Source organism: Ipomoea nil, unplaced genomic scaffold, assembly GCF_001879475.1.
Source record: "Ipomoea nil cultivar Tokyo-kokei standard unplaced genomic scaffold, Asagao_1.1 scaffold0848, whole genome shotgun sequence".
NCBI classification, from domain to species: Eukaryota; Viridiplantae; Streptophyta; class Magnoliopsida; order Solanales; family Convolvulaceae; genus Ipomoea; species Ipomoea nil.
Genome location: NW_017617276.1, coordinates 1138999 through 1149886, shown reverse-complemented (window position 1 = coordinate 1149886; position 10888 = coordinate 1138999).

Sequence of the window (10888 nt, the reverse complement as noted above, 5' to 3'; positions counted from 1 at the left end):
TAGGCAATCAAATATATCCGTTGGAGTGGGATAATTTGATATTTGAAATTTGAATCTTAATAGCCTGATATTGTTGACAATAGTAGGTCTTCAATTTTGATTTGATTGTCAACTTTCCTGACAAAATAGTATCTTATCTCCAATTGATTTGTTCAAAATATTATTTTGTTGTCATATTGAATATCCAACGTATCTTTGAAATAAATTCATCTGATAGAATTTATTTCTAGGATAAGTTTTTATATTCATTTCTTCATGAGTATTTTTCCGTTCTGATCAAATGTCTTTCAGGCAATTTTGGATTCTTGTGGCATGTGGGTAGACTTTAGAATAAATTCCTTTGAATTTATCCAATTTCTGATCATCTTGCTTCTTTGCCACATTGTGCTCCTTTGACTTGAACATTGAGCTCCTTTTCAGACATTGTGCTCCTTTTGAACATTGTGCTCCTTGGCACACATTGTGCTTGTCCGCGAGAACATTGTGCTCTTTTGGACATTGTGCTTGTCCGAAAATTTGACTTGTAAAAATAAGTCCTTAGGGGGAATCGGTCTCGGGTGTGATCATTTTAATTAAGGATTTCTACCATTTCGCCGCTAAGCTCATCCAATCATTCTTTGCAACGCCATTCCTTTATGCTTCTTTCTCGGATGAATACTTGTAGGACCAAAATTAATTTCTCAAATTAATTTTGTTCTTCCTATGGTAGATTCCTTTTGATTCGATATTCTGATTTATGATGCTTGTACTAAAAGATCTAAAAACCAAGGGGATCAAAAGTACATTTGGCTCATCAAAACTTACAAAAATATTCCTATCAATTTTCCCCCTTTTTGATGACGCCAAAACCTATACTCAGTCATTTGGCTTGTCTTTTAAAAACAATTATTTTTCAAAAGATTTTATTAACTTTGACATAGCCAAGACGAGTTTAACATTTGATTTTGACTCTAGGAAAGGTATTTTTAGCAACTAAAATTCCTATTCGCATTTTTGGATTTTAATAATAATGAATTTTTGCATTTTTCCAATTTATGCGATTTGATACAATCTAAGCTAAAAATGTTACATTTAAAGACAAATAAAATAACAATAAATAACAAGGAAAACTTAGTAGCATCATAAACAGATAATTCGAATCATTCCAAATTGTTCATGGGTTCATGGACCATACAAAAACAAATGTGACAATCATACAAATCATCTAATGACTTTGTTTCTCCTCTCTTCAAGCACATGATTTATATGATTTTGAACATCAATAAAATTGTCACTAATGGCATAATTGTTGCATACTTGCCCAACTGAATAATAGTTGAATGCTTCAATGATGTTGCTTCCGGGCAGTATACTTTCTTCATACCATATGATGCACTCTTCTAGACTTCTTCCATTTTGTAGCTCGGCATCATTGACCTTGATATAGTCCTTTAGAACCATGATCATCAAAGCTCTAGCATAGCTTTGGATTCTCCTGAAGTTCTCATTCGAAACCCACAAATTTTGATCACTTGGACCACTCTTCTTCATTCCCTTTGGTAGATCATTCAAAGTCACCAACTTTGGCATTTCAACTCTACCATCTCTTGGTGTGGATTCCAAATAGAGAGCTGCACGGTTATACCAATTGATTTGCTCAATATTTCCACCTGCACAAACAATGTCATGAAAAGAACGGTTAGTGGTATTTGCGCTGCTTGATCCTCCTGGACTGCCAGCCTCACCACCACTGAACCAATATTCTAATCTTCCTCTTCTAGCAACATTTCTGCCAGCAGATCTGCCTCCTCCACCTCTACTACTGCTTGTACCAACATTTCGGGTGGCCATGGCAGTCATCATCATCTCAAGCATGCCTTCCAAATGACTGAATCTCTCTTCCCCCTTTTTGGCGTAATCAAGAACTGTATAAACCGATTCACGAAGAGATGAAATAGATTCAAAAATATTTTCATATGAACCTCGAAGGCAGCCCACTTTGGTGTTGACAGAGATGAGATCTGTGTGGACATCACTAATCTGCTTCTCATGTTGATGAACAACATTGAGAATTCCTTGGCTTTGGTTCACGGCAATTGCTTCATTTGCCTTTCCAGAATTCTTGAGGATTTGAGAGAGTTGGATGTAGAACTCATTGAGTTGCCCCTTGACATTTGCATTCAATCCTCCAACTTGTCTCTCGAGTGCTTGGTGTGTGTCGATCAAATGTTGTTGACTCCTCCGATTTTCATCAAAAGATGTTTCGAATTTTCCTCCTTGAGTATTGACAACATGATCCACATGAGTGTAGATGCCTTGAAACATGCTTTCCATTTGGTCAACAAGGCTTAGTACAACTTTCTCCAGATTTTCCAATTTTTCCTTTGAGGTTGTGCCATCAATGTCTTGCTCTTCTCGGGTTGTGGGAACACACCTTGCTCCTTCTTGAGCAGAATTGACTTCAAGCATGTGAGATTGTGCTTGATTCTCCACGTGATATCCTTCTCTTTCCGGTGTGTGTAACACGTGCGTGTCACCTTGTGCACTTTCTGCATGAATGGATTGAATTTCCTCCGTGTGTTGGCTAACTTGCATGGCATTTTGATCTTGACTTATTTCAGTGAGATTCAACACACTCACATCATATAAGACACTGTCCATTAAATGTGCACCACATGTGACATTTTCTTCTTCTACATTCCTTGTGACAAATTCATCAATATCAACTAGGAAGTCATCTTCGGTAGGCATATCTCCTTGGACTGTGCCATCAAGAGTAGTCTCGGCCAACTTAGCTTTTAATTTGTTCACAAATATTCCATTCACAGTAGACATCAAAGTTGCATGGCCAACATCAAAATTACCAATCCAATTTAAGGAAAATAATTCTTCTTCTTGCATACTTGGTCCCTTCGTCATCAACTCTTTATAAGAACCAAGTCTCCATTTTCTCCAATTTAGGACTCTTCGGTATTCATTCACCAATACCAAATCAAGTCCTTCAACTTGATAAATCTCCTCATTCAACATTGTTTCCAATTCGGCAATTTGGGAAACAGGATTTATGAAACTTTGGCTTATGTTGGGATTTTGACTTATTTTTGGATTTTGGCTTGTGGTAGGATTTTGACTTGTGTTTGGATTTTGGCTTGAGGTAGGGTTTTCATGGGATTGAGTTGAGGGTTGAGAAGATAAACCAAGAATTTCTGCAACTGACCTTTTCCTAGCAGGAATGCCTCTTGGTTTCCTTTTTCTCTTGGAGTTCAAACCAGTTGATTCCTCATGATCCTTAAACAGTATTCGGTTACTTCCAAAAGGCTTTCTTGATCTCATTGGTAACCCCTTTCTTTTTATAATTTCACCAATAAGTAGACCGAACCCTAGGATACGGTTGAACTTCCCATTCCTAATTTTTGCACCTTTCACAAAATGTGCAATCCAGCTTAAAATGAGTTTACTCCAGTCACCCCTAACATCATTCATCACAGCATGCAAATATCCAATTCTCACGGGTGATATATCCTCCATACTATTCAATTTGCACAACACACATTTATAGAGGATTTTAACTAGCATCTCATACTCAAACTTCAAATCAGATTTTTGACCGGAAAGATTTGGTTCGAGAGAAGCATTCTCATTCCGAATTTCTGACCAAATTTCCGTGTGATCATATGTGTGAACATCTAAGTCCAACAGTGGTTGTTCTGGACTAGACATAGGCAAGCCAAAAGTTGTGTGCAACTCTTGTTCATCAATGGTGATGAGAGTTCCATTTACGGTGGACTCAATAGTCCATCCAACAACCTTGGAATTCACATAAAAATCTGCTACATCTTCATCATAAAATCCTGAGTATGGATAAGAACATAACCTCATGAGATTACTTTGTTGAAGTGCATGGATGATTTTTTTGTGCAAGATGAGAGTTCTCGGCTTCTTTGAGAAATCCTTGAGGGTCAAAACTTCCTCCGGCCTTGATTCCAACTGCTAGCTTGGTGAGATTGAGTTGTTGAGAGTGTTCTTCATTCGGTTGAGAGCTTGAATCTCCAATGGTAGCCATAATGTGCTTGATATTTTTTAGAGATTGAGGGATTGAAGATTTTGAAAGAGATGAAGATTGAGAGGTTTCGACTATGGAAGGTGAAAAGATTTTGAGAGTTTTGAGTGTAATGGTGGCTCTTCCAACCGGTTGGGTGGAAGGGAGGTGTCTTTACACAAATATCCTCACAATTGAATGTTGACTTTTAATAAGTGAGGGTTATTTTTGATATTCCAAGAGCTTCCAACCTTTGACCTAACTGATAGTTAGTTTAGGTTATTTATTCTCCATCCAATTTGTCTGCTGATGTGGCGCCAAAAATTTAGATGCTCGGACTGATTTTACCTGAAATAAAATTCATAGAGCACTAAATCTGTTCTGAAAATAATATATGCATATCTACACGTTTTTATGTAGTTGGGAGAAAGAAAAAAGAAATTGATTCTTTCTAGACAATTTATTATATACAACTACCATAAAAAGGTGTTCTCATTTAAGATAAAAACCATCATCATGCTATCTTGTCACTCTTAAATGGTAAGATTGTGTAGATCTAAATGATTTTTATTTGTGCATATATGTATATGGATACACGGTTGAAGGGATATGCAAGCATTATGTGCTTTATCACATTTAATTGAGATAGGTAGACTTAAATATAAAGATGTGACAATTTTTGCATGTGTGACACATAGGCACGAAAATAAATCAGATAAAGTAACGAAATTTCAGATGAAAAATTGAGCTTATAATTTAAATAGAGTTTAGAAACTTAGCTCAATTAAATCATGCCCATCTCGTGTCTTAATTTCGAAAATCTTGATTCACACAGAGGCTTTCTGAGAATATCAGCTAATTGATTCTCGGTCAGGATGTATTTGATTGACAATTCCTTCTTTTCGACATGATCCTGGATAAAATGATGTCTCACGTCAATGTGTTTTGTTCTTGAATGTAACACGGGATTGTGTGTTATAGCTATGGCACTTGTATTGTCACACAGTATGTTGACACTTTCACAATTCACGCCATAATCTTTCAATTGTTGTTTCATCCAAAGAATTTGCGCACAACAACTCCCAGCGGCTATATATTTAGCTTCGGCTGTACTCGTGGCTATGGAGTTTTGCTTTTTGCTGAACCATGATACCAATCTTCCCCCTAGGAACTGGCATGTTCCTAAGGTACTTTTTCGATCGATTTTACATCCTGCAAAATCTGCATCTGAGAAACCAGTTAGTGTAAAATTACCTTCTTTAGGATACCATAATCCCACATTGACTGTTCCTTTTAGGTATCGGATGATTTTCCTGGTAGCAAGAAAATGACTTTCTTTTGGCTTTGACTGGAACCTGGCACATACTCCCACTGAATAAGATATATCTGGTCAACTTGCAGTGAGGTATAGTAATGATCCAATCATTCCTCGATATTTTGTCTCGTCAACGTCCCTGCCTTCATCATCTTTATCCAATCTTAAAGATGTGCTCATCGGGATCTTGATTGAGGATTTTCCATCTTGACCGAATTTCTTTATAAGATCTTTCGTGTATTTGGCCTGATTGATGAATATTCCTTCGTTGAGTTGCTTTACTTGTAAACCAAGAAAGTAGTTCAACTCTCCCATCATACTCATCTCGAACTTATTCTGCATTAGCTTGGAAAATTTCTCACATAAAGTTTTATTAGTACTACCAAAGATAATATCATCGACATAAATTTGTACCAATAAAATGTGATCATTTTCTTGAATTCTAAACAAGGTTTTATCAACAAGGCCTTTTGTAAAACCACAGTTAATTAGGAACGTTGATAGAGTGTCATACCAAGCTCTCGGTGCTTGTTTTAACCCATATAACGCCTTCTTTAATCTGTAGACCTTATTAATATCACCTTTTACCTCGAAACCGGGAGGTTGCTCAATGTAGACTTCTTCTTCAAGTAAGCCGTTCAAAAATGCACTTTTCACGTCCATTTGATAGACGGTGAAATTCTTGTACGCGGCATAGGCTAGAAATATTCTGATGGCTTCCAGTCTTGCAACGGGTGCAAACGTTTCATCGAAATCTATGCCTTCTTCTTGTGAATCCTTTTGCCACTAAACGTGCTTTATTTCATATGAAAATTCCATCCTCATTTGCTTTATTCCGAAAGACCCATTTTGTTCCAATTACATTGTAATTTTCGGGTCTTGGAACTAATTCCCATACGTCACTTCTTTTAAATTGATCAAGTTCTTCTTGCATTGCATTAATCCAATCTGGATCACTTAGAGCTTCTTCAATGCTTGAGGGCTCCACCTGAGAAAGAAAACAAGAAAATAAAGTATGTATATTTGAGGACCTTGTTTTTACTCCTTCTCGTGGATCTCGAATCACTAGCTCTGGAGGGTGATTTTTGAGCCATCTCAAGTCAGGTTGTAGGTTGCATGGGCTTTCCACGTTTCTTTGTTCAGTAGGTAAGTTGGAGGTAGACACATTTTGCTCATCAGATTGTTCTCCAACTTGTGTTTCAACTTGAGAATTTTGATTTTCCACGTGTGAATCTTCATTAGCTTTCACGTGTCCTTCACTATTGCAATCAATGTCCAATTGCTCCATACCTTGTACAATTTGATCTTTAAAAGATATGTCAGTATCATTAAATGATTTTTCAACTTGACATCTTTCCTGATCATTTTTGTTGCTCTGGGTTTCCTTCTTATGAGCTTCATCAAATGTAACATGAATTGATTCTTCTACCACCATTGATTTCTTGTTCAATACTCTGAATGCTTTGCTGGTAGATGAATATCCTAAAAATATTCCTTCATCTGCACGCTCATCAAAAGTCTTTAGATATGTTTTACCATTATTAAGAATAAAACATTTGATGCCAAAAGTATGAAAATAATTGAGTTTAGGTTTTCTCCCTTTCCATAATTCGTACGGAGTCTTATTGTAAGACTTGTATATCAAGCTTCGATTTTGCGTGTAGCAGGCGGTGTTGATTGCTTCAGCCCAATATCTTTTAGGTAGCTTGGCTGACGTAATCATCACTCGTGCGGCTTCTTTTAGCGTTCTATTTCTTCTTTCGGCTACACCGTTTTGTTGAGGTGTACGTGCGGCAGATAATTGATGTAGAATCCCTTGAGAATTGCAGTAGGCTTCAATAACTTGATTCACGAACTCTGTTCCACGATCAGTTCAGATTTTTGCAATTTTCAAGTCTTTCTCGTTTTGTAGTAGATTGAGTAGTTCTGGCAACTTTTGCTCTACTTCATTTTTCTTCTTGAGAAATATCGTCCATGTGTACCTGGAAAAATCATCAACAACAACTAGTATATATTTCTTACCACTTAGACTTGCTGGGTCTACTGGACCGAATAGATCCATGTGTAGTAGACTTAGCGGTCTTGTTGTAGATTCTTGAGCTTTGGATTTGAAAGATGACTTGATTTGCTTTCCTCTTTGGCAAGCATCACATATTTGATCTTTCTTGTAGACAATATCGGGTAGACCTTCAACGAGTTTGTTTCTTGCTAGCTTGTTGATAGTCTTGAAGTTTAGATGATTCAACTTCTTGTGCCATTCCCAACTTGTTGTGTGTGAGTTGTTTGCTAGTAGACATACTGATTCTTTTGTTGTGTTCCAATCCACAACATATATATTTTTCTTCCTTATTCCTTCAAGCATGACTTCTCCTGAGGAATTATTCTTCACTTGGCATTTATCTTTGAAGAACTCTACTAGATATCCTTTGTCAGAAAATTGACTTGTACTTAACAAGTTGAATTTTAGACCTTCAACAAAGGATACATCTTCGATTTTCAAACCATTTCGAAATATTGTACCAATTCCTTTTGTTATGTCGTATCGTTCATTTCCACCGAATACGACTTTTGGTCCTTCGATATTTTTAAGATTCACAAGACTAGATTTATTTCCAGTCATGTGTCTAAAGAATCCACTATCGAAGTACCAAACTTCCTGCAAATAAATTACACATTTTTAGGTACCCAACTTGATTTGGGTCCTTGGCTGTTAGTCATTTTTGGTACCCAAATCCACCTTGTACTCACTGATCTAAGTTTAGGTGATTGGTAACCATTAAACATATTATAATCATATTTAATTTTTGAAAACAATTTTTGTGCCGTTTTTTGAAAATTTACTCGATTTTTTGGCACGTGGGAAGAAGATTGTTTGAGCCTTGGATAGGCATTAAATCTGGACTTAGTTCATGGTTTAATATAACCAAACCAATCTTGTTTTGAGGGATAAAATCTCCCTGCCTCAATTCTTGGATTCCTTCCCATTTTCCTATGAGGGCTTTGTGCACTAGACTCATTGGTGTATTTCCATTTAGGAACAAACTTTTGCCTTTTTGTATATTGTTTAGGGGAAATATTATTTCATTGAGGCTTCGGCCTAACAGTATTAATTTTGACATTAGTTTGATAACTAATTCCTTGTCTCACCGTGCTTTCTTGACCTTTTACAAATTTTACTACTTGGACTTTATTATTTAAAGTAGTAGTAGAATTGGCCAAGTTTTTGGAGGCTTGAGAACACGATGGATCATAACCGAGTCCGGTTTTATCACTTGAGGGTTTTTGCATATTTACCATTTTGTCCATTATTTTGGATGAATGTGTAAATGTTGCTATAACCTCTCTAAGGTTGTGTTCTCTCACTTCCCTTGATTTACACTCTTCTTGAAGACAAATAATTTTATCTTTCAAGTCTTTCACTTCAAGTAGAGCATTTTGCAATTTTTCATTTATTTGATCTTTTTCAAGAATCAAAAGACAATTGCGCTCTTTGAGTTGAGAGTGAGTGTCCATTACGGTTTGACATTCTTCCATTAAGTGAAAGAAGGACTCCCTAGAAAATGAAGAATTTACAGAATCATAAGAGTAAAATGTTACCTCATTTTCTTCATTTCCATTTGCCATAAGACACATGTCCTCGTAGGGTGAGTTGTTGGAGATGCTCATGCAAAACATTTGCATTGTCATCCTTTGAGGTGTCACTTTCATCACTTGAAGATTCTTCTGACTCACTTATTTCAAGTGGGTCACTAATAAGTGCTTTTCTTCTCTCCTTTGTGAACCTTTTATCTTTGGGCTTGTGTTCTTCCTGTTGAGAGTTAGAAACATTTGTATATTGACGTTTACTTACCTTGGGGTGTGGACAACTTGCTGCAAAGTGTCCAGGCTTTCTACAGTTGTAGCATAAATTCGAATCTTCCTCAACAATTTCTTTCTTTGAATTCTTTGTTGCATTCCACGATTTCCCTTGTGGATTTTTCTTGTAGTTGCTTCTCTTCATGAATTTCCTAAATTTCTTGACAAAGAGAGCAAATTGATCATTAGGCAATAATTCAACATTTTGTTCTGACCTTGAGGTTGATGGTTGCTCGGTTATAAGTGCGTTGTTCTTTTCTTCATGATCTTCCTCTAATCTTGATTTCATCTCAAATTCATAAGCCTTTAGATCACTGAAGAGCTTATCGGTCGATAGGGTTTTTAGATCCCTATGATCTCTCATGGCCGTGACCTTCATGTCCCATGTAGATGGTAGACCACGTAGAATTTTGAGTGAGATTTCTTTTTGATTAATATCTTTTCCAAGATCATTAATCTCTCCTAAGATTTTGGCAAATCTTGTTTCCATGTCGGTAATATTCTCGCCGTTTAGCATTTTGAAATCCTCGAATTTCTTTAATGCTATAGTGAGCTTATTATCTTTTTCTTGTTCGTCTCCTTCACCAATTTGAATGAGCGTTTCCCAAACTTCCTTCGCGGATTGACACTTTCGAACTTTTGGAAATATCGTGTCATCGATAGATTTAAACAAAATATCCTTGGCAATATTGTCCAAGTTATTTCTTGTTCTATCTTCACGAGACCATTCCTCTTTTGGTTTTGGAATGTATTGTGGAGTGTCACTTGTTTGTACGGATGAGGTGTTGACTTGCAAGATCTCAATAGGACCACTTGTAACCACTTCCCACATTTCATCACGTAATGCGGATAAATGTACCTGCGTGCGAATTTTCCAATCATCAAATTTTTCTAAGGAAAACAATAAATTTTGGGCAAGAGCCATATCTGTTTTCATCATCTTGATTTTTCGAGATCTGTCTAGCAGTCAAAATTGACTCAAATAGACAACCGCTCTGATACCAATTGTTGGTCCCGATAGGGTGGTGAAAGTCTAGAGGGGGGGGGTGAATAGACTTTCAAGCTTTTTTCTTCAAAATAAATAACGCTTTGGTAACTTCAACTCTAAGTAACAAGTAAATAGAGTAAGTTTAAACTGCACAGCGGAATAGGTAGTATGTAAAGAGTTATGCCCAATCAATAATTCAAATGCGCATGTAAGATGAGTACAGATGATATGTAAAGTGACAGAGATATCTTGAATATATAAAGGAGATGGTGCACTCAATATATAATAATAATATTCAAGATTGTAAATAAATATCGTATCACGTTGACCGTGTAACGAATGTTACATGCAATACGTTAAACTTGCTTAGAATAATTCAATATTTAAGCTTGAGAAGTTTGAGTCATATGCATACGTGAAAACACACTAAACCCGAAAGATTAAGATTAACTGTGAATAGTAAACGGGTTAGTCGGATAAGATAGATAGATAGAGTAAATTATGTAAGTGCAGTATGTAAATGAGAGAGGCAATTTATAGTGGTTCGGAAGTGGCGTAATCTTCCTAGTCCACTTTTCTCCTTTCGCGTCTAGGAGAAATTCACTATTTTCCACACACAGTTACAATAGTGAATAAGTGCTACACAAGCACTTCTTCCGGATGTTTTGCACACAGCTACACCCAACTCCGAGTGTCTCGCACACAGCTACAC